Raw genomic sequence first — 26,566 nt, 5'->3', positions numbered from 1 at the left:
GTGTGTGTGTGTGTGTGTCTGTATCTGTGCCTATATATCAAATCCCCTTAGCTCATTCTATTTAGGGTAGTTAATAGCTCTAAGAAGGCATGGTTGTCTCATATTGAGTTATCTGCTATCATTTTGATTGCATTTTAGTAAACATGGATATGCCCACATTATGAGTGGCTACATCCGGTTGGTTTTCATACTTTGTTTAAGCTGATTTTGTCTGCAGTACACAGTTCTATAGAAAATAACCATACTTTACTATTATACTCAAATTCCTTTCCTTTCATCTGCATCCATTCCTGCAGTGACCTCTTCTGTATTACTGGCAATATATTTTAGATCAGTACCTTTTTCTTTATGAACTAGTAAATATTTCCATAAAATAGTCTTGAATTGTGCTCTGTTAACCTACAACACAAATTGTTAATGCATTCCTTTCTCCACCCATATAATACAAACCTATATTTCTTCTTCTCTTCTCTTCTCTTGTAATTATGCCAAGATATTGAATGCTTTTCTCATATTCTGCCCTCTGTAAAACCTATTACTGTAGCAGGTCACTGACGCTGGTTCTCTAGAAAAAAATGTCCAAGAATCTGTATGGATGACAAGATATCAATGGTTTGTACTACTGAGGACAACTTCAGCATGTCTAAGACCTGTCAAGTTTAACCACAGATTTTCCTGGAGAAATTACACTACATAATACATCCTAAGCATTATTATGATCACCCAATGCCTATATCTGCTCCACTCACTTTCTGAGCTCTGCCTTTTGAGATGAATATATTTTCACTGACCTCCCATATAAAAATGTAAAACTGTGTTTTTTTCACAAAAATCCCAATTGTTATCAATTTACGTAAACAAAAAGATAACTATATAAACTTGGGTCTGCTTCCTCCTACCCTGCTCTTTACATTAGCTATGATGTCATCAGTGAAGAGGCCGATCCTGTTTTCAAATTCCAGTGTGGTTCATAATGCACATATGCTTGACACTGAACCTTTCAAATATCCAGTGCTCACTGGCATGTATCTGACCTCGGTGTGACTTGTCCATTAGGCAGTATTATGTGAATATCATTTGGGTTTTCAATTCCATCCATGTCTCCTTGATTACCTTGCTGATCCCCATTTTTTTTTTTTTTTTCTTAACTGTACATTCACTTTTTATAATCAGTTCAAGAAATAGTGTTGAGTTTTGCCCAAATACCTGTCATACTTGGAAACATATATGATCTTTCTGATGTCCAGGGAAAGTGTGATGTATCTGACTTCCTCATATTGGACTTGTTCTTGAATAAAATAAAACCTTGTCTTATATGTTTAGTCATGTATGTCTCCCAACATGATACGCTTATTAGAATAATATGCATCTTTCTTGCAAATTTAAAAAAATGCAGAAAATTATTTTCTGCGTATGTTCAGTTACTGTCCATACCCAGTTAGGAGCCTCTTTCTAATATTGGTTGAATGCACTGCACCTTTTTTAATAGCAGAGGATGCTCTCTTTTAGGAATCATTGCTATAAAAAGTGTTTCACATCAAGGAGTGCTTTTTGTTGATATAATACTCACTATAGTTAATACTATAGTTACTACTTAACCTGTTAAATAATGTGCACATTGTGAGGGAGTGCGTGAAAGGATAAGTAGGATCACATATATGTGCATCTATGTACATTAGTCCGCTACACACACCGGTCAGATAGTTGTACTTTATAAACAAAGGAGTGTCTGATCTGATAGGCTCATAGATCTATGTAGGCATGGAACTGTTGTATGAAAGAATGTTAAATCTGTGGCCTTTGTGAGTGAGTGAATGAATGAATAAGTAGGAATCTGATCGGTCATGTAAGCATTAAAGTATAACTGTGCTGTATGCATAAGCTATATGAATGAATGTTAGGCAGGAGTTTTTATGAAAAAAGCTTGGAAGTGCATGTATACAAAATGTGCACATATGTGAGTTAAACAGATTTCTTAATGGGGATACACAACAAAGCTTGGTGTATTTATTTATTTATGTATGCGCGCATGTATGTATGTATGTATGTATTTATTTATTTATTCTTTTCAGAAATGAGAGACAGCAAATATATATGCCTTAGTTAATTAACATGTACTGATCTAAAACATTTATTTCAAAATAATCTCAGAAAAAGCAAACAAAAATGCAAAATGAGAGGTATGGCAAGAGTTGCCAGAGCTTTATTTGATACAAAGAAAGAGGAGTTATAATTAAGGTAGTTTAATGTGTATGACTGGTGTATGATGTAGGTAGAGCAGAATTTTCAGGAAGGGTAATAAACAGTCCGATATCTAACTGACGGTCATGGAAATATACAATGATTGCATTCCAAAATAATGTGTTAGAAATAAATGACTACAGGAAAAATAATTCATGAACTGAGTAGAATATGGAAATATTGTAGCATACAACAACAGAATTTGGACAAAATGCAAAATAACCATAATAAATTGGACTTAAACACACATATTATAATCCAATGCACTTGTTTACTAGAGAGAAAAATAAGAATTAATAGCTGAATGGTACATAACTGTAGGCAAGCAAGTAGGACTGGGATTTTGGGATTACTAAAGACTTCCTGATGCTGTTGAAACTTGGCTCTGTAGTAGTAAGTTGAACAGTTATCACCTAAGGAGTAAATAATACAAGGCACTAATTAGATCCCTTCTGGAGATATGTGTAAAGATCTGTACAGAGTACTATAAACAAGCCATAACCAGGCGCAGTAAAGTATAAAATGAAGCTACAGGCAGGATTACCAAGAGACACAATATAAGATAATGATACGCTAGATCTCTGGAGCTTTGTTTTCAAGGGAAATGAATAGAAATGCTGCTGCAGGTTTGTTATGAAATATTTGTTTGCAAGTATCTACAAGACTTATTTTGTGTCCGTATTGTTATTATTAATTTTGATTAAAATGATTGCTGCCTATACTATATATATATATATATATATATATATATATATATATATATATATATATATATATATATATATATATATGTAACTAGTATATTTGCCTTGGTCTTAGGTTTGAAATGTGTTTCACTTTATTAATGGGATATGCCAAATTGCTCTGTTCAACATATTAGGGTTAGAATTGGGCATATACTCTTAGTTGTGAGATAAATACATCAGAAGGCACCCAAGGGCAGAATTGTTTTCTTTTCTTAAATAGATATGGAGTAATGAGCCTCTGAAAAGAAGTTTCAGAATATACAAGGGAATAAACTTATTAGCTGTCTAAACTAGGAATGAATGATGCCTGCATTCAAAATATAATTTACATTATGTACGTATTCCATATTTATCAACTTGATTATGTTATACAGAGCAGATCTTCCCTACAAAGAGGCAGGAAGTAAAAATACTATATTGAAACAATAAAGTGACAGCACAAGCTGTATTATTTCTTAACAGATGAGTATGTTTTATTCTCATAAGGGTAACAGTGATTTTAAGGGACATGCTGCATTTTGTAGGTGAATACTAGGCTAACTGCCCTGAAGGATCATTTTAAGCCTACCCAATAACTAAATGTTAGCATCAAACACTGTACCTTATGTCCATGAGGTGAAGACCTTAACCATTATGACAAACTCTGCATTAATGCATTTTTGATGTTACATTTGCCAGAAGTATGAGAAGTCACAGATACTGTTATAGCCATGCCAACATGAGCAATACAGCGTTAACATATTCACAGGCCAGCTTTTACTTTGAATAACAGTAAACTTAGTTTAAGGTTTCCACTAAAGTGACAGTCCATGTAATTTTACTGCAACTGATTCAGCTCTGTGGACTTCTTTCTAGGTGTAGCTTAAGAGTGAATGCTGCACAGACTTCCATATTCATTATAGACAACCTAGTTAGCCAATTTTTGGCTTGACATGTAAGCATCAGATCCTATGTATCCAACATTTCACTTTTTCCAACCAATCCCTAACATAGCTTCTGGTTCTTGATTGCTGTCTTGACTATTCTGCCATGTTTCTGACAAGCAGTACAGCATGACTGTTGAACTGGTCAGCTATTTGATGTACATAAATAACTGTTTTTCTGAGTACTGCTAACGTTTTTTTTTTCTGATGTTGAAACTGTTCACTTGTCTTGTAAAACTCTTTCCCTGAGTATTTCCACTCAATTGGACTATATATGTTCATGTCATGTAATATAAACGTGTGCTTTTTTATTGAACTTCCAGTAGATCTGTGCCTGTGAGGATTAAATGTAATTCAATCTTTATTTAAGAACAAATAAGAAATGTCAAACTGAATAAGTCAGTGTAATCGAATCTGTCCTAAGGAAATGGGAACAAATTTTAGCATGCTTTGTTCTTCTAGCATAACTCTTTGCTTACAAAATGTTCCTATAAGAAAATGTACTTTAGATACATGAAAGTTACAAAAATCAAAACAACAAAAACTTAAAACACTTTTAATCAAAATTGCCCATGCTACTAGGGTTCTATCAGAGTGTGAATTGAATCAAATGGCTAAATATAAATGTTTCCTAGTAACCCATGACCAATCATGTAGCTCCACTTATTCAATGAACCACCCTCTCCCTTTTAAAAATGTTTCAAAATTCTCCATGTCATTTTACATGTTCATTTTAACTTAACCTGCTAAAAATACTCTCTTCGGTTAGCAATTCCTCAATGGCTTCATTTATATACAGAGAAGACATTTCTTCCAAAAATACAAACTTAAATGAAACACCTCTACATTAAATAGATTATATAAATAAAGCATTCAGTGTAGACTTAATGGCATAATTATGTCTATATAAGAACTTTGATAATTCTCCCTGTGTGAAATACTGTACAAGTGTTACAGCATACGGCATCAATACATATTTTATACATGAAAGTTATCCACTGTCTGGAGCCAATGGATTGCATGCCTGTTATTTACGTTTATTGAGGTTGTCCTTTTCTCCACTGTAGTGTGACCAAGAAGATATATAAGGTGATAGGTATGGAAAGTCCACCCACATGATGGCACAGGGGGGCTTTGCCCTCCTATAAAAAATGTTAACACTGGAAAGGTATAATGAAAGGCAGTTACACTGACTAAAAATATGTTTTTTCTCTTGGATCTATTCAAGTACACAATACATTACTGTGGATTCATTTTCAAGTTCATAGGTTTATAGGTGTGTACTAAGCTAATGGCCCTGGGGCCTTTGTAAGCCTAGCCATAGGATTACCCTGGCATTGTGACGCCCGACCTTAGTTCCCAGTGCCTCTGTCAAGAAGAGTCACTGGAGTTATCCCCAGAGTGAATTTTCTATTTCCCATCCACTCATCAAGATTTCTCTTGAAGAGGGTCAGCGAGGTGCTCTGCTTGCATGTATGGGAAGTCTATTCCATAGCATGGAAAATCTCTGGGTTATGAACCTGTCCCTCCAGCATGCTCTGTTGATTATGGTAATGAGGTTGAGATCTCTGGAGCGCATGGTGTGGAGGGATTGCGATTTCTGTAGATATAGCATTTCTAACAGAGCTGGGTCAGACATGGCTTTGTAAGTCAAGCAGAGATCGCCTCTAAGTAGGTGATATGAGACAGAGAATAGTTGGAGTTTTTTGAGTCTGTCCTTATAGGACAAGTGTTTAAGGCCTAGGATCCTCTTTGTGAGGTACTTTTGTGACCTCTCCAGTTGTTGCAGGTGTTTAGTGAGGTACATGCCAAATGGGGCATTGTACTCTATGACTGGCCTAATGAGGGAAGAGTAGAGTGAGACAATGACCTCTCTTTCTTCTTGGATACAAAACCCTTAGTATTGAGATGTGCCACATAGAAGAACTTTCTGACCACAGTGGCAATGTGGTGATCAAAAGAGAGGTTGCTGTCAACCTGTGTTCCCAGATCTCTTATAACGCTGTCTGCATTCAGTGGACTAACATCAATGTGGTAATTCATGGGAACCGGGTTTTTCCCAAAGGGGATAACGACACATGTTTTGGCATTAAGCTTAAGGCCGTAATTCTAACACCAGTCATTGGTCTCAGTGAGGCCATTCTGTAGGATGTCAACATCACTTGGGGAGTTAATAATAGCTCCCAACTTCCAATCGTCTGTGAACGTTGTCAGCCAGAGTCCCTTCGTGTTGGCCTGGACTTCAGAGAAGTAGATACCAAACAGGAGAGGACCCAAGGCCAAACCTTGTGGGACTCCACTCATGACTAGTGGGCAGTCTGACTTGGAATCAGCTACTTTCACACTGTGGGTTCTATCTGTGAGCCAGTTTGTAACCCACCTAGTGATATAGGGTTTGATGCCTAGCTTAGTGAGTTTTTCTATCATTCCTGGGTGGGGAATTGTATCACAGGCCTTGGCCAGATCAAGGTAGGCTGTATGAACCACCTTGCCTTCATCCACAGCTCTGGTGACTGACTCAAAGAAGTTGACAAGTTGAATAGGCATGATCTACCATTCATAAAACCAAACTGTGTGGGATCCAGAGTTTGGAGATTCCCTATATCCTTGTTTATTAGGCCCATGATGATGCGTTCCATAGCTTTGCATATCACACTCATTAGGCTAATGGGGCGATAGTTCCTGGGGTCTGTAGTCGCTTCTCCTTTGTGGAGAGGGATGACTGCAGCAGTTCACCATTCGGTAGGGACAAAGCCTGAGGTGAAGCTGTGATTGAACGGGGCACACAAGTGAGGTGCAAGTTCACTCTGTAGTTCATGTAGAACACAGCCAAGGATACTGTCAGGTCCCATAGAAGCTGTATTCTTAGTCTTGGACAGTGCTGTTTTAACCTGTGCATCAGTAATACTGGTTGGCTGCCAATCTACTGGTATTGTGATTGGTCCTTTGGGGGTGAAGAGGGGTAAAATTGGCACTAAATCTGTTGGCCAGTATACTGGCAATATCTGTTGGCTCAGTATAAGAGGTACCATTGTGCAGTAACTCAGAGTAAATCTGGGTATTGGCGTGGAGATTCTTTACATAACTATAGAAGGCCTTGTGGTTGTCTTTACCGTCTGCTGCAATTCTGTTTTCATAACTAGCTTTAGAGGATTTGTTGAGGGATCTCTACGTTTTTTTTAGGCTGATAAGGGAGTTTTTCCAGACTTGGGACTTCAACTTATTCTGTATCAGTTTCCTCCTTCTGTTGTAGAGTTTGTTATGGTAGGGGACCTCAACTTATTCTGTATCAGTTTCCTCCTTCTGTTGTAGAATTTGTTTATGGTAGGGGACCACCAGATTGGCTTCCTTTTTTTGGAGGAGAGCATCTTGGTTCTATTGGGTATGATGAGATCCATGGTCAGATCCATGCATTTGTGCACGTGTTCGTACAGTGCATTGGTATATGATTCAGCAGTCATGCAACTACTCTTCATTTGCATGGGTGCCGTGAAGTTAGCCACCTCTGATTTTAGGATCCCAAAGTTAGCTTTGAAGAAGTTTTTCATGGTAGTTACCTTTGCGGGGTGTGGGAGGGATGTGGATTTCCAGGGTGATTAGTTTGTGGTCGGATCTAACCAGTGAGGAGCTGACTACTGCTGTAGAGCAACGGTCATCTATGTTAATAAAGACCAAGTCAAGTATGTTGCTACCTCTAGTGGGGGTAAGAAAGAGCTGGTCTAGGGCATTGGAATTAATGAACTCCAGGAAACGCTTGGCAAATGTATTGGTACATGAGTAGTTTTCCCAGTTAATGGAGAGGTAGTTGAAGTTGTCTAGTATGAAAGTGTTAGGTTGGACCCTAATATTCTCCAGAGTGCTTAGGAATGTGGAGTGTGAGTCTTGGGACATCGTTGGGGACCTATAGCAGGCTATGACCTGAATCACTGTTTTATCCAGTGTTAGCTGCACCTGAGGTATCACTGATGTGCTATGTTGGGTTACCAGTCTGGAGGTGTGCGCATCCTTTATGAATATGGAAACACCACCGCCTTTGGAACTTCAGCCCAAGTTCTGGGGCAGAAAGGTGTGGAAAGAGTTATAGCCTAGTAGTGTAGGGGTGCTTTCTGCTGCCTTGAACCAGGTCTCTGTTACAACACAAATGTTGATGTTCTTCATTTTAAGGAGTGCTTCGAGTGAGTGCATTTTGAGATTTAGAGCATTGAGCAGCATGGCCCTCAGATTGCATTTGTTTGTAGCTATTATGGTGGTAATTTGGTCTTTGGAACACCACCTAAAAAAGGCACTATAGGGGTGGCAAGAGCTTTGGCCAGTATCCATAAGTCCAGGGGTGACAGATGCAGGCCATCTCTGGCAAAGCATTGAGGTCTGCCAGTCATGTCATCCAAGGCAGACAGATACTGGATCTCCTTAGAGTGACATCAGAAACTTAGCCAATTGTTGAAATCAATCATTTTCTGCTTGTACTGTGGTATAATTCTCGGTGATGGTAGGATGTTGCTCAGGGCTAAGGTCATACCTGCCTGGACTACATAATCCGAGAGCTCCTCCATGTCTCTTTTCATGTAGTCCAGGGAGGTACGTCTCAAGTCATTCGCACCTACATGTACAATGACTGAGTCATATTTGTACCTGTTGTTGAGGGACATGAGTGCATGCATTATGTGGTGGATCCTGGCACCAGGCAGCTGCCTGTTACTTTCTCCTTATTAAACCTACTGAGTGTGACATCAGTGTGCCTCACTATAATGTCACCTATGTCTAATGTGTTTGACATGCTGTTTTGCCTTAGGGGCTTTGGTTGAGTAGCCTGCTGTTTAGGAGAGTTATGTGTCTTGTGATTAGTGTTGTGTTGTGGTGGTCAAGTGCATTTCTGCCTTGGAGGTCTCTGCTGTTTGGATAGATTTTTATTGAAAGCCTTTATGAAAGTAGGTGTGTGGTTTGTGTTCTTATGTGAAGGCAGTGCTGGTGTGTGTTCTGGGGGAGGGTGAAGTGTTCCATGTGGTGTGGTGCAAGTGTTGACCTTCTCTTCTTGACCAGATATTCCAATCATGGCTGGAGAGTGTGTGACTTCCAGTTTGGATATATAAGTGCATCTCTCACAAGTCTGAGTGTTGAGAGGTAAGAGAAGAGGGTTGTCGGTGTACATGAGGCATTTGCTACATTCACCAGCTTAATAGGAGAAAGCACAGGGAAATGACCTTTAGACATGCCTGGGGGGGGTGGGCATTAATAATAAGTACTGGAGCTGTTTCCTTGTAGAACGTTTAGTGCTGATAGCAATTTTGTGTAATACATTAGGTATTTTGAAGATGAGTCATTGGTTACTTTTTTGCATATAATATGGTTGCACGTTAGAATATTATGTAAACAATAGGATGGAGAACTGAATGGTAAACTTTACTAATTTTTACACTGCAATATAACAGTGCATGCAATATGTAAAAAGTATGCAATTTGAGTTCATTGAAATGTGCCCTGTTATTCATTGCTACAACTGTATTTCACAATATGTTTTCTTTCGGCTTTTCCCAGTTAGGGGTCACCACAGTAGAACTCCGGTCCGCTAATGACTGGCAGCTGATTTTTTTATGGTGCCGAGGTGCCAACCCGATGCCCAACCTTCAACGAAAGCACGCCAATTCACGCATGTCTTTCGAATGCCACTCGACCGCGGGGAAAAATGTACAATTACAGATAAAAAAGTTAGCCACATTTATTTATGTGCTTTTTAAGCTGGCAGTTATAAATTTGAGCAAAAGAATAGTTGTAAACATATCATGTCAGACACAAGTAGGTAAAAACACCTTTCTTGCTTATATTACAAATTACTACAGCACTCAACTTTCCTCACTGTCTAGAGGAAAACAGTTTCTTGTACTTAACAAATAAGCACCTATCCAGGCATGTCTAATGGTCAGCTCTCGGTGTTTTCTCCTGTCTACCTGATGAATCTGGGCATCTTAGGGCAATGCAGCAATTGCCTCATGTATACAGACAACCCTCTCCTCCTACCACCCAACACTACAACCTGTGAGAGATGCACTTATATAGCCAAACTGGAAGCAAAGCTCTCTTCACTTAAGACTGGACTAGACAGTCAAGAGGAGAAGATAAACACTTGCACCACACCACACTCAACACATAGTCCCTCAAAACATACAGCACCAAAACACACACATAGAAACACAAAACACACACCTACATTCGTGGAGGCTCTCAGTAAAAACCTGCCCAAGCAACAGGGACCTCCAAAGCAGAAACACAAGCAACCTCCACCCTCCAACACAACCCAAATGACACATAGCCAACAAAGTCAGTGTGCCACTCAACTACAGCCCATAAGGAATAACAATGTACCCAACACTCTAGTCATAGGTGACTCTATAGTCAGGCACACTGATGTTCCACTTACCAGGCTAAACAAGGAGAAAGTTACTGTCATCTGCCTGTCAGGTGCAAGGATCCGCCACATAATGCATGCACTTAGGTCACTCCACAACAAGTACAAATATGACTGTCATTGTCCTTGTTGGTGTGAATGACCTGAGACGTACCTCCCTGGACTACATGAAAAGGGACTTGGAGGAGCTGTCCGATCTTGTAGCCCAGGCAAGTATGACCCTAGCACTAAGTAGCATCCTGCCATCTCCCAGAATGATACCACAGTACAAGGACAAAATTGTTGACTTCAACAATTGGCTAAGCTTCTGGTGTCATTCTAAGGGGATCCAGTATTTCTCTGCCTGGGATGACATGATCGACAAACCATGATGCTTTGTCAGAGATGGCCTGCACCTGTCACCCCTGGGATTCCTGGATACTGGCTAAGGCTCTTGCCACCCCTATAGTGCCTTTTTTAGGCAAGGTTCAAATGACAAATTCACCACCGTAACAGGTACAAGCAAGAAGAATCTGAAGTTATTGCTACTCAATGCTAGAAGTCTAAACCTCAAAATGCACACACTCGAGGCGCTCCTTAAAATGGAGAACATCAACATCTGTGCAGTGACAGAGACCTGGTTCAAGGCTCCAGAGAGTACCCCTGCATTACCAGGCTATAATTCATACCACACCTTTTGGCCACCTAACCTAGACCGAAACACTAAAGGTGGAGGCGTGTCCATATTCATAAAGGATATCCACACCTCTAGGCTAGTTGCTCAGCATAATGCATCCGAGATTATCCAAGTGCAAATTGGGCAAGACCGCAATCCAAACTGTAACTTGCTACAGATCCCCCACCATGCCCCAGGATTCCCACTCCTCATTTCTTGATACACTGGAAAAATATTAGGGTAAAACCTAACACCCTAATAATGGGCGATTTCAACTACCCCACCATTAACTGGGAAAACTACTCAAGTACCAACTCTTGTGCTCAACATTTTCTGGAATTCATAAATTCCAATGCCTTGGATCAACTTATCCACACCTCCACCAGGGGCAGCAATATCCTAGACCTGGTTATTACCAACATGGGCAACCGGTGCTCTACACCAGAGGTCAATTCCTTGTTGGTCAGATCTGACCACGAGCTAATCACCCTAGACATCCACATCCCTCCCTCACCCCCCATTAGGGAAACCACAGTAAAAAATTTCTCCATAGCCAACTTCACGCTTCTTAAGACAGAAGTGGCAAACTTCACAACAACCATGCTGATGGACAATAGAGGTATGACTGCTGAACCCTACACAAATGCACTTTTATAAGCACTTAAACAAGTGCATGGATCGTGCAATCCCTAACAGAACCAAGATGCTTTCCTCCAAAAAAAGGAAGACAATCTGGTGGTTCCCTGCCATAAACAAACTCTACAACAGAAGAAAGAAACTATTGCAAAAAAGAGTAAAATCCCATGATTGGAGACACTCCCTGGTCAGCCTCAGTAAGAAGCTGAGATCCCTCATAAAATCCTCTAAAGCTAGTTATGAAAACAAAATCACCACTGACTCTAAAGACAACCACAAAGCATTCTATAGCCATGTCAAGAATCTCAATGGCAATGCTCAGATCTGCTCTGAGTTACAGCACAATGGCACTAAATATACAGAACCAACTGATATTACCAACATCCGGGCAGATAGGTTCAGTGCTAACTTTACCCCCATGTCATCCCCTAAAGAGTTCCTGTAATCACGGCTGCACAGGTAAAATATACACTCTCCAAAGCCAAGAACACAGCATCCATGGGACCTGACAACATCCCAGGCTCTGTTCTACATGAACTATAGAATGAACTGGCACCCCACATAAGTACCATGTTCAATCATAGCCTCACCTCAGGCTATGTGCCCACGGAATGGCGCACAGCGATGGTTATCCCACTCTACAAAGGGGGAGCCACCACGGACCCCCAGAAACTACTGCCCCATTAGTCTGACAAGCCTGGTCTGCAAGGCTATGGAAAGTATCATCATGGAACTTATAAGCAATGACATTGGTAATCACCAAACTCAGGACCCCACCCAGTTTGGGTTTGTAAAAAGAAGATCATGTCTCCTAAACTTGCTAGATGTCTTTGAAGCAGTCACCAAAGGCGTAGATGAAGGTAAGGTGGTTCACACAGCCTATCTAGATCTCGCCAAGGCTTTCGACACCATCCCCACTCTGGAATTATAGATAAACTCACTAAACTAGGTATAAATTCCTATGGCTCAAGATGGGTTGCCATCTGGCTCACTGACAGAACCCACACTGTGAAAGTAGCAGACTCCAAATCCAAATTCAGACCAGTGACAAGTGGAGTACCAAAAGGTTCAGTCCTGGGTCCTCTCCTGTTTGGTATTTACTTCTCTGAAGTATAGGCTAACACAGAAGGTCTTTGGCTAACAAAGTTCACAGATGACTGCAAACTTGGAGCCATAATCAAAACTACAAAAGATGTGGACATCCTACAAAAGGGCCTCGCTGAGACAGATGCCTGGTGTTAAAGTCATGGCCTTAAGCTCAATGCCAAAAAGTGCATTGTTATCCCATTTAGTAAAAACTCTGTACCCATGAACTACCACATAGGCAGTAGTCTACTTAACACCGAAAGTGTGATGAGACCTTGGGAAACAGGTGGACAGTAGTCACTCCTTTGATAGTAACATTGCCACAGCAGTCAGGAAATCCTCCTGTGGAACACCTCATCACAAAAGGTTTCTCATCCAGGAAAAAATAGGTCATTGCTCCCCTCTACTCATCACTCATTAGAACCATTGTAGAGTACAATGCCCCTTTTCGTATGTACCTCACAAAACATCTACAACAACTGGAAAGGCTGCAGAAATACCTCACAAAGAGGATTACCAGCCTCAAACAGATGCCCTACGCAGACCGTCTCAAAAAACTGCAGCTTTACTTCGTCACATATCGCCTACTCAGAGGTGATCTCTGCCTAACACACAAAGCTATGTCAAACCCATAGCTTTTGGACATGCTCCACTTAAAGAAATCCCAATCCCTATGAGCTACACACTATAGGGACCTAAACCTTGTAACCATAATAAACAGAACATGCTGGAGAGATAGATTCCTGTCCCAGAGACTTCCCATACTCTGGAAAAAACTACCTATCTACATCAAACAAAGCTCCTCATTAGCACTCTTCAAGAAAAATCTTGATGATTGGATGGGAGATAGGAAATTCACCCCAGGGATCACTTCTGTGGCTCTGCTTGACAGTGGCACAGGAAAATAATTTTCTTGGGTGGTGAAAGCCAGGGTACCTTTTGGCTAGGCTTATATAGTCCCTAGGGCCAATAGCCTAGTACCTGCCTATGAACCTATGAACCTATATAGAGTACGGGAAGATACTCCATATATCTATCAGTCAGAAAAAATAGCCACACTAAAAAATACAGTAGATTCTGCAGAAAATATTCTTTGTAAGATTCATTATTACCTAACAATTATCTTGCATTTTTATAGACCATCTGCCTTACACTACTTTCTTTCTTATCACTTAACCATAAAGTTTAATTTTCATCACCTCTCTTTTTCTTTATCCATTCCATTTTTGTTGCCTGTCAACTGTCCAGATTTTTGCAGAATGTCAACATTTTTGATTCATATTTTTGGTTTGTTCCTCATAAAATTTGTGTTTTTTTTGGCAAATCAATGGGATGATCTGAGGACTGAAGCCATTAAATAATGACATACATTTTAATTTCAGACTTCAAATCCTTCAGAAAATGTATGCTAAAAATGCTTTTACTCTAGCAACTTACTTTATAAGAGCAATATTTAAAATGTATCCTTATTTTTAGGCCTTTTACCCCCATTTTGTCAGACTGTGTCCAGATTTCTTGCACTAAGAGGTTGAGAGGTATGCTTCTTTGACTTCTTTCTGGCCTTATCTCAGTTTGCCTTCTATTACTGTGCTTAACACTCTTCTGTTCTCAAACCACTATTCCACTCCAGTTCAATTCTTGAAATTCTGATTCTTAAGCCCTGTCTTACTGTCTTAAATTAAAGTGAAATAGAACTAAAGTTATGCTTTTCATCTCAGAAGGAAAATAACTGCAAATAAAGAAATACAGATTTACTTAAAACACCCAACAAACTCCAAACAACGACAAAAAACATCATCTCTCATGTTAATCTCCATTATCAACAATAAGTCTAAAGAACTTTGATATCCAGAGCATACAAAAGTCTTTTTATGACATGCCAGTTCTGTACCTTTTCTCTTTTATGCAATCTTGCCCTGTCAGTTATTGCTTGGAGGGTCCTAATCATCTCCAAAACAGAGCCTTTCAGGAGGGCCCACCAGAAGAGAAAGGGCCAAGATTTTAGTTCAGATTCTTTCTAGTGACAAGAAAGACTGAGATGCTCAACCAGTTTCAGACCTAACCACTTTAAACAACTTTATTGTCATAGAGTTCTTTTTCATGCTCATAATGCAGTTGGTCATTCCTTGCATGGGAGAAGATGACAGAATGTACTCACCAAAACTCAGATATGTCTGTCCCAGCATAAAAAAAATGATGAAGAAGTTGAGTATGTATCTTCTTCTGAGAAGGACACAGTTATTGCCACTTTTCTGCCCTTCAGTTTTGACTGACCTCAGCTCTAAGGGTGTTTATAAAATACAGCTTCATATTTGCAGACAATCAGCGGTAACCAAATAATGCCAATATTTTGATAACTGGTTCTTGGATTCACTTACAGTTTAGGCTTTAACTGCATCAAGTGGTTTTCTTAGCATCACATTGACATTGCAGTGCAACACCTGACCACACAAGGTGCCTACATTCATGACTTAAACTTATTTAATTAATTAATTAATTAATTAATTAATTAATTAATTAATTATTAATACTTCATTACCTATTTTCAGTGGAGACCCAGAGAGAAAAGCTCCAAAGTATTACAAAGCATTTAAGAAAAATAATTTCATAATCTTTAAAAATAATAAAAAAAACCCCCAACTACAGTTTAAATAATTATAACAAATTAGACGTGATATGAAAGCATTCGTTACGCACAGGTACAAGTTATGTGACCAAGGTTTAATATTTATAGAAACTGTTGCCAGTTTATAGAGAAATTAAAGGTAAGTTATTATACAAACAGGAATTGCAATGTGAAGTGAGAAAAGCAGGCTTATGATATATTTAGAGAAAAGTACTTTGGGAATCTTTCAGTGTTATGATATATACAGAAGGAGAGGGTACAGTGTCTGCTGTTCAAAGGTTCCACAGTCCTAGAATTACAAAGTGCTTTCATTCATCTTTGTCTCAGAGTATTAAAGTTTAGGATGCAAACATTGCAGTGACAGTCCACATAAGGGTATTTTTGTGTATGATGCAGGTGTACTGGTTTCAAGTTTCTGACTCTGTGAATTGACAATCCTAGTTTATCAAGGCATCCCAGAATAGGATGCATCTTCTAAATTTAGCCAAATGCAATCCTTTCTTCCATTCATTTCCACAGTGGCAGCCATTGCAGATGTATCAGCCCTATGGTTGGAAGGCATAAAATGAGCAGATAGTTTGAGGTTTCTATAGGCCATCAAATTATGCACTGAATATTAACATTTTCGAGATTGCAGCAATCATTTGACCCTCCAGGCCTTCTAAGGCTTCTAAGTCTCCTTTCCCAAATAATGATTGCTATCAACTCAGTCAACATGGCAGTTACTTTTTACATCAATAATCAGGGAAGAACTCAATTATGTCCCTCATGCAAGGGTAGTAATGGGTTACTCACTCAGATGTGTTTCTGATAGCTAAGCATAAGCAACAGAAGGCCAAACTGCTAATAAGAAAGTTCTCCACCTGCATACTAATGATTCCGTTAGTGGCCGCTTCTTTTTTCTCTTGCCCAGAATTAATTCAGGGAGTGAAGCAAGCCTTTATGTGACATTTCTTTCTTAAACATGCATCAGCAAATGCAGCATATATGCCTACCTTTTTCATTCACAGAAGGAACTCCCCAGGGATACTCTGGTCTAGAAATGGATCTGTGGACTCATGTATACTTTCCTCCCATTTCTCTTCTGATAACCACTACTGAATCCAAAAACATTCTTATATTGTCATATTTAACTCAGCAGATCTGGTTTCTGCTTTTTCAGTCTCAGCTTTAGAGAAGACACTATAATTGTGACCCTCAAAGATGCTACTAACCTACACATCAGGTAAGTCTTATTCACCATATATTCTCTCAGGATAACAGTATGGTTTCTCTACTTTTGGTAACTCCAAGTAACTCCTCTTTTTTTTCCTTCACATATGTCTGTACTCTGTATTCTACTTACTGAGATGCAATTTATGCCTGGCATACAAGTCATTCCTTGGATCCAGCTCTGATGGCCCTTTTTCACATCTGCAAAATGAACAGCATCAGAACCACTAGATGCAAGGATTAAAATGTTGCTTGCGACATAAATAAGACATGTTGGGAAGACAAATATGTGTCACAGATGATCTTGAGGTTCTGAAACAGGCTTCCCATCCATGTGAAGTAGAGTCAACCCTTAACCCTTTTTAAGTGTAACCTTGACTAATGGATGGGAAATCGGAATTCACCACAGATCTGCCCTAATGCCTCTGACAGACAGATGCAGCGAGTGATGCCCAAACTAACACACCCCCTCCTCACATAATCCCTGGAAACTTCCTAACATACCTCCACTAAGTAAATGCCCATGATACATAGCGACATAATAGGACTGGATTGCATGGCTAGCCTTATAAAGTTCCTGATGGTCATTAGCCTAATATCAACCTAAGAACAAGTGTTTCTTAATATTTTCTCTTCCCAAACATGGAAGGCTTATAGGACCTAAGACGATAAATAGCCCATTTTTCAATGTGATATATGGAAGGCTCATAAGGAATATAAGAATGAATGCCTCATTTTTCAATCTGGTCTATGGATAAGGGGCTGGAGCCTTTCTTTGTCCTTGTCACATCAATACTCAATTATCCTGTTCATATTTTCAATTCTGGACTGAGGTATTCCTGCTTCTGTGCAGCTTCAACTCATATTCTCTGGTTTTGTTAAAAAGTTCTCTCTAGGTGTTTTAAAATTTAGGCTTCCTATATGGAATCCACTACTGCAAAAATTTACCTTGCCTCCTAATGTAATATCTGTGGATTTGAAGTACCTTTCTCAGAAGAATAATTTCCTGGTGGCTGTAACTTATGACAGGATAATTTCTGAGATAAATGCTTTATTGGGTGAGTTTCCATGTGTCCTATTTCACATAGAAAGGGTCATTTTCCATATTGATTCTTCCTTCCTCCCATTAAATGGGTGTAAACAATCAATTACAATTCTGTGTATAAATAACAAAAATCTCTTCTCAAAGACAGCCAACAGTTACTTGCCTTTTCAGAAAAAAAGCCAGTCTGAAGATAGCCAGCTGGCTGTGTGGCTCTGTCCTCAGCACTGAAGGCTTAATGTACCAGAGCTATAAACACAGCCACAGTCTTTTATAGAAGCACAGGTCTTGATGATGCATGCGTGGAAGCTACTCTGCATTCCCTCATCAGGTTTGCAAGCCACAATAAGCTGGATGTGATGTCTATGCCCAAGACTTTCTTTGGAGTCACCGTAATCAGAGGAATATGTTCATAAGATTAACCACCCAGGAGTGCTTTCTTAGATCTCTGATCTGCTATGATGGAGGATGAACTTCTTCTTAATGGATATAAAGGTTATGGACTTACCAAAAGTTAGCAGTGGAAGAGCTTTTCTCTCCTTGATAATATACCAACCTACTTTCCCCTGCTTCTGGTCACATGCCTCTTAAATGTCCAGATTTTCACAGAATGTCCAGATTTTGAGTAATGTTTTTGGTCTGTTCTTCATAAAATTTGTGGTTTTCTGGCAAATTACTGAGAACTGAGGTCACTACATAAAGACACACACTTGAGTTTCAGACTTCATACCCTTCAGGAAGTGTATGCTAACACATACCCTATTGTTCTAGCAACATTCTAAGTTTATAAGAGGAATATTTAAAATCTGTCCCTGTTTTCTTGGGTCTATATCACCCCTATTAGTTTAAGCTTTGTCCAGATTTCTTGTTCCAAGAAGGTGAGAGGTATTTGGTGTACCCGACCTCAGGTATCTACTCTTCCAAATTCTGCTGCCTTTGCAGATTTTATCTCAGATCTGTAGTGACTAGGAACCACCATGCATTGTGGAATAGGAAAGAGAATTTAGCAGTCTATCTGCTGAGCTGCCCTAATACCTGCCAGTCTTACTCCTGCCAGCAGCTTCATGGAGGACAGGCTTCCTTGCTCAGATCTATCATTATAGCAAGTATATAAAATTCATATTCTTGTCATTGATGCATCTATTTGTATGTATCAGTATTCTAACGGCATCTTTCGCTGCTCTGTCACATTGGTTTTCTGATCATAAGTCATCTGATATTCTACAAAAAAGCTTTTTCTATTGTCATTGTTTCTAATAGTTCTGTTCATGCTGTGTATTCCTTCTCTCTGGGCCGGATTCACGAAGGCTTGCATGGAGTCTAAGAGTAGTGTAAGACGGCAGACAGCCAATATGTCTGCCGAGCGATACAGCAACAGCCGGCAGGGTAGTGCATGAGAGCTCCTAAAACTACTCTTGCACGGACAGTGTTAAGTTATGCAAATTACCTCATATGCTACTGAAAGCTATGCAAATGAGGTAAATTTGCGATCCAGGAAACAGTAACCTGTCTGTGGAAGAGTAGAGTTATTTGCAGAAATGTACTCTGTCAGTAAGGAGTTCCATTCTGCAAATAGCAAAATGGAGCTATGACAGCTCCAAATAAAGGATGCATCCAGTTGAGGAAGCATGCCAATGGCCAAATATAACGCCATTGGCATTTTTATCATTTGAAAATAAAAATCAAAATTGTTTTCCCCGATCTCCGATGTTTAAGCATAGCACAGTGCCGCGCAAACGTGCAGCACTTTAAAAAACAGAAAATAAATAAAAATAGCCAAAAATAGGCATTCTTATTAAAAATATTACTCTGCCATGCAGGTGAATGGCAAGCTGAAGACAACATGGCTACTGAGTAGTGGTTGCTAAGGGGGGAAGCTCAGTTTGAGAGATGTAACCAAGCATTAGTAGGCAATCCTATGCAAATGAGGATAAGGATAGTGATTCCCAAATTTAGGTGACATCATGAGGGCGTATGTCTGAAAGACTGTAAGTTTATTAGAGCAGAGTGGCTTGTGTTTGCTGTGAGTTACTCAGGATTGGAAGAGGCATGTCTACAGTTGTCCTAGCTGAAACCCAGAAACCGAAGGTGTACGCGGTCGATATCACTGAAATTTCTTGCAAACATGCTTACACTGTGTGCGCCCATGTGCACGCCTGTAAACCTGTGTAAGCCTGTGTAAGCCTGTGTGCATAGTTGTGCACTCGCCTAAGCCTGTGTAAGCCTGTGTGTGCGTGTGCGCTCGTGTGCATGTGTTTGCACTTGTTTGCGCGGTGCTGCCCCTTGTGGAAACAGAAAGGGAAAAGGAAGGAAAAGAAGTAGTAGGAAGTTAACCAAGGAGAACTAGCAGAGCTGCCAGATGAAATAAATCAGAATCAGCCAATTACACAGGCAGTACACTAGCCCAGCCCAGCACTTAAAACTCTGCAAACAACATTCTCCCATGTTTTTCTCAAAAACACTGCAACACTGCAGTATACAAAGAGAGTGAAAACTTAAAATGCTTAACAAGGACAAAAAAATGTTAGGGGCTACCATTGCTATTATAAGCCAACATGTGCAAGATGCTGAGGGTGGTGCCATTGCGAATGCTGCTGAGCAACCCACAGTGGGGAGACGGAGAAGAGTGTACAAACCCAGGGTAATCTACCAGGGGCTACATGAGCTGGAGATAGTGGAGCGCTATAGAGTGGACAGAGACCTCCTGCAGCAAATTGTTGAGTTGTGCAGGCCACGCCTCACACACAGAACCAACAGAGGGGAACCCATCCCAGTGGAAATCTAGGTATGTGTTGGCCTAAGAATACTAGCAACAGGCACCTTCCAGAGACCAACTGGTGATATGATGGGGATTTCAAAGGCATCACCATCCAAGGTACTGCACCAGTTCCTGAATGCCATGTCAGCACATGTTGGTGATCATGTATATTTCCCCAGTTCCCATGAGGCATTGGCCAGCAATATGCATCTCTTCCAGCAAATAGCGGAATACCCTGAGGTAGTGGGTACAATTGACTGCACGCACATACGCATGAAAGCACCATCTGATGAGCGGGGTAGGGCCTACATCAACCGCAAGGGCTTCCCCTCCATCAACTGCTAGGTCATGTGCGATGCTCAGGGCATAATACTGAATGTGTGTGCTGGCTGCCCTGGAAGCTACCACGATTCCCATATATGGTATCTGACGCAGCTGTACCAGACATTTGCCAATGGGGACATCACTGACAGTCACCTAGTGGGGGATGCTGGATATGCACTGGAGCCGTGGCTGATGACACCCATCAGAAATGCACACACACCTGAACAAAAACTCCATAATGAGGCACACACACAAACACGAAATGTAATCGAGCATGTGTTTCGGATGCTCAAGTCATGTTTCCGGTGCCTGGACACATCTGGTGGAGCTTTGCAGTACTCACCAACTACATGTACCCAAATTGTCATGGTATGTGCCATGCTACACAATATGATCCTGTGAAAGCAGCTGCATCAGGAACAGCATGGGGCAGGGCCAAACAGCCCCCCCCCATTGCCAAGGCCATCACAGGCAGAGAGTGACTTGGAAGAGGAACAATCTGAGCCTTCCCCAGTAGGCAGAAGGAGGTGTGCCCAGTATGCCTTGGCCTTGGCAAAAAGGCAACACATAGCACATACACTTTCTCAGTAGGAACCCTGGAAATGATACCTCTCTCTGACTCGCACATAAAATAAAAGGGATGCCTAACTTGACACTACCTGTTTTCAAACATGTATAGGGAGTGTACTATGTGCATCCGACATAGGCAGCCCTGCAGCACCACCTGAGGCACGATTGCCATGTTTTAAGCCATATAAAGCAGTGCAAAGCAGCTTTTACCACTATTTAGTATATGTAAACAAAATTGCCCGCGCTAACTAGCGCAACGTCGGGCAATGTTGAGCAATGTTGGGCAAGGCCTGGCAAAGTCGGGGAAAGTTGATCAAAGTCAGGTAAACATGCTCATATTTGCTTTACTGTTCCTTAAGTAGTCTGGTCTGCCCAGCATGAAAATAAAAAGCAGTGACAGGGCTTGAACCCAGGATACTGTGCACTATAGCCACAGTACTGAACCAGTAAGCCATGACAGCATTTCACTGGCACAGACACAACAGGACAATTGTACAGTAATGCAAACACAAAGCAATGCTGTATCATGTCCCTAAAGAGGCATATGGGTAACCTCCCCCACAGGCCTATGCAGACAGAGAACAGCAGGCCAGGCGGTGTGATGTGGGTTGGGTAGGCTACGAAGTCGCAATCTAATATACATGACATTGGACGCTAAGATCTGTAGTACAGTAGTATGCCTCAAGCCAGTACGATAGGCAACAGTACAGACTGAAATGGTGTACCTTACATAGCAGTGCAGGCCTAGCAAATGTGTATAAGTGTCAGGTAAACCCCTCATCCTACATACACCCACAGTAACAATCAGGTGTGCCCCCGGGTAGAAATGTACAAAGAATAGCTGTCCCCCCTGTATGTAGAAATGTTGATAAGTCTATGCAAAGTGTCTCATGGAAGCCCTGCAGGCACAGCATGATCCCTGTTGATTTATGACACAAAGGTGCTCCCTGCTGTAAAAATACAACTTGATTTTCCATACACATATAGTATAAATGTCTATACCAGGCGTGCTCACACACTTCAGCAAATGTAGTGGATTTCATTCAGCATCACACTGAAAGGTCATACTGGGCATGCTCACACACAAATAAATTAAGCAAATGTCAGGCAACAACATACTGAAAGGTCATACTGGGCATGCTCACACACTTAGTCCATGTCTAAGTACAGCAGTGGGCCACACATATCTGGCAGTTGCATGTTTTACCCCAGGAACCTGTCACTATTCACCAATCCTGCCTTGTGCACACAGTTATATGAAAACAGACACATATAATATATTGGAACCCTGTCATAATCACACTATGTACCACAAGTACATAAGTTGTTAACAGAAAGTGAAAAGGCAAAGAAGATCAATAAACCTGCAATCAGTATCATCAATAAACAATGTGCACTCCAAATATTATCCAATCCATGTTCCGGCAAAATAATCTGTGAAGGAGTCCATAGAAAACCATGACGCTTCCTTCCGCTATGTCATAAATAGCAATGTACACTCATATATGTCCTGAGTCAGTGCAAACTGTAAATGACTGACATTGCCAACATCCTGTCAGACAGGCTCATACATACATACCCCCTCTCACTGAGAAAAGGCCGTATCATCATACCTGGAGATTGTGAAAGCACAGATATCACATATAGAATGGGTAAACAGCTCCTTCCAAACCTGAAAACACGGCGTCTGTGGGATTACATTGTTTTCCTAGCTGTGTCATAAGTGAACTCCAGAACAAACAGACCCTGCACCTGAACAGTCTATTGAGCCTCACCCTCTGTACAGGATATGAAACTGTTGAATGTGTTACAGCAACGTTTGTCACACTCCACAAGTGTTGGTGCACAACAGACCATGGGAACTATTGTCTTATAAGCCTATTAAGCCTGATCTGCAAGGTCATGGAGTCCATCATGATGGAACTCATAAACAGAGCTATTGGGAGCCTACAAACACCCAACCCTACCAATTTCAGTTTGGTCATGGGCAGATCATGGTTCCCAACCCTGTTAGACTGTTTTCAAGACAGTGACCCAGGACATACATCAATGAAATGAGATACACACATCCCACATAGACCTTGAAAAGCCCTTTGCCAACATCCCAGACACATGTCGCATCCACAAAATCAACAACCTGTGAATGACCTGAGACGTACCTCCCTGGACTACATGAAAGGAGACATAGATGAGCTCTCTGATCATGTAGCCCAAGCCGGTATGACCCTGACCTTGAGTAGCATTTTACCCTCACCAAGAATGATGCCAGAGTATAAAGACAAAATGATCAATTTTAAGAATTGGCTAAAGTATTGGTGTCATTCAAAGGGGATCCAGTGTCTGTCAGCCTGGGATGACATGCTCGACAAGCCACGTTGCTTCGCTAGGGACGGCTTGCACCTGTCACCCCTGGGCTTTTGAATATTGGCTAAGGCTCTTGCCACCCCCATAGTGCCTTTTTTAGGCAAGGCTCAAAAGACAAACCCATCTCCATAGACAACACAAGGAAAAAGAAACTAAGGGTAATGCTGCCCAACGCCAGAAGTCTAAACCTCAAGATGCATGCACTCGAGGCTCTCCTCAGTATGGAGAATATCTATATCTGTGCAGTAACAGAAACCTGGTTCAAGGCTCCCGAGAGCACCCCAGCACTACCAGGTTATACCTCATACCATGCTTTTAGGCCCCAAAACTCGGACCAAACCACAAAAGGAGGGGGAGTATCCATATTCATCAAAGATACCCACACCTCCAGGTTAGTGGCACTGATCGAATCATCGGAGACCATCCATTTGCAGCTAACAGTGGGCAAAACTGCCTTTCAGTTTGTAGCCTGCTACAGACCACCCTCCCAAACTCAGGAACCCCACTCAGCTTTCCTGAGAATACTGGAGAATATGAAGTTCTCTCCAAACACCATCATATTGGGTGACTTCAACTACCCAAACATAGACTGGGAGCACTACTCAAGCCCCAACACCCTCGCCCAACAGTTCCTAGAATTTATAAACTCAAATGCAATGGAACAACTGGTCACCACTCCCACAAGAGGGGAAAATATATTGGACCTGATCATCACCAACATGGGGACTCTATGTTCCATACCAGAGCTATACCCCTCATTGGTAAGATCTGACCATAAATTAATCTCACTGGACATCCATATCCCGTCCCCACCCCCAGCCAAGGAAACCACAGTGAAGAACTTCTCAAATGCAAACTTCACACTTCTCAAAACCAAGGTGGAATCCTTCAAAGACCCCGGGCCAGTGGAAAATATGGCTCAAACCACAGAATCCTTTACAAACACATTCTATGGACACCTACAGGAATGCATGGATTGTGCTATTCCAAATAAAACCAAGACTCACTCCTCCAAAAGCAGGAGGCCTGTCTGGTGGGCCCCAGCCATAAATAAGCTATACAACAGAAGGAGGAAGCTACTACATGATAGAGCAAAATCCCTAAAAGGGAAGGCATCTCTGATCAGTACTAGCAAGAAACTACGATCCCTCATAAAATCATCTAAGGCTAGCTTTGAAAGACAAATTGCACAAGACGCTAAAGATAATCACAAGGCATTCTTTAGTTATGTCAGGAACCTGGGTGGCAACTCCCAGATATGCTCTGAGTTAGTGCAAAATGACAAAAAATACACTGAACCCACAGACATTGCCAACATCCTGGCAGACAGGTTCAGTGCAAACTCCCCCCCTTCCCCCCCAAAAGAGCAAATGTCTATCCCAATGGAGTGTAGCCTCCCTGACATCACAGATGCACAGGTGACAGCTGCCCTCTCCAAAGCAAAAAACACAGCATCAATGGGACCGGACGGTGTCCTGGGCTGCATCTTACATGAGCTCCAAGAAGAACTGAACCCTCACATAAAGTCACTGTTCAATCTCAGCCTTACTACAGGATATGTACCCAAGGCATGGCGTACAGCAACAGTGGTCCCACTCCACAAAAGTGTTGCCGCAACGGACCCTGGAAACTATCGCCCTATAAGCCTGACTAGCCTGGTCTGCAAAGCTATGGAGTGTATCATCATGGAACTCATAAACAAAGACATTGGGAGCCTCCAAACACTGGATCCTACCCAATTCGGCTTTGTTAAGGGCAGATCTTGCCTCTTGAACCTGGTTGACTTCTTTGAAACAGTCACCAAGGCCATAGATGAAGGGAAGGTAGTCCACACAGCCTACCTGGACCTCACAAAAGCCTTCGACACAATACCCCACTCAGGCATCATAAATAAGCTCACCAGCTTAAATATCAACCCCTATGTCACAAGATGTGTTGCAAACTGGCTCAGGGATAGAACCCACATGGTCAGAATTGCAGGTGCCATGTCAGACTCTAAATCAGTTACAAGTGGCATCCCACAAGGCTCAGTCCTGGGACATCTCTTATTCGGTATATATTTCTCTGAGGTGCAGGCTAACACGGGAGGACTATGGCTGACCAAGTTCGCAGATGACTGCAATCTGGGTGCCATAATCGACTTGCCGACTGACACAAGCATCCTCCAAAAGGGTCTCACAGAGACAGATAACTGGTGCCAGAGCCATGGCCTAAAGCTAAATGCCAAAAAGTGCATAGTCATCCCATTTGGGAAAAACAAAGTGCCCACAAATTACCACATGGGTGGGAATCCATTAAGTATGGAAGAGGTAATTAGGGATTTGAGGACCCAAGTAGATAGCAATCTCTCCGTTGACAATCACGTTGCCAAAGTGGTTAGAAAGACCTTCTATATAGCCCACCTTATCACAAAAGGGTTCACATCTAGATCAAGAGAGGTCATTGTGCCCTTCTACTCATCACTCATCAGGCCCATAATTGAATACAATGCCCCATTTGGGATGTACCTTACCTGACACCTGCAGCAACTGGAAATACCCCAAAAGTACCTCACCAAGAGGATCAAGGGACTCAAACAGATGCCCTACACAGTTAGGCTAAAGAAACTCCAACTCTACTCAGTTGCTTACCACCTACCCAGAGGTGATCTGTGCCTGACGTATAAAGCCATGTCCAAACCAGAATTAATGGACATTCTCCACCTCAGGAAATCCAAGTCCCTTAGAGCTACATGCTCCAAGGACTTAAACCTCAGCACAGAAAGAAATAGGACATGCGGGAGGGACAGATTCATATCCCAGAGTTTCACCTCACTCTGGAACAAAATTCCAATCCATGTTAGGCAGAGCCCCTCAATGACCCTCTTCAAGAGAAATCTTGACGAGTGGATGGGAGATCATACGTTTACCCCTGGGATCTCTTCTGTGTCCCTACTAGACAGAGGCACAATAAACTAACCTTAAAAGGGCTATCTTCTGTG

The sequence above is a fragment of the Protopterus annectens genome, chromosome 2.part0, assembly GCF_019279795.1.
Source record: "Protopterus annectens isolate FY-2018-M chromosome 2.part0, PAN1.0, whole genome shotgun sequence".
Classification (NCBI taxonomy): domain Eukaryota; kingdom Metazoa; phylum Chordata; order Ceratodontiformes; family Protopteridae; genus Protopterus; species Protopterus annectens.
Note: the sequence above shows the minus strand (reverse complement) of the source record.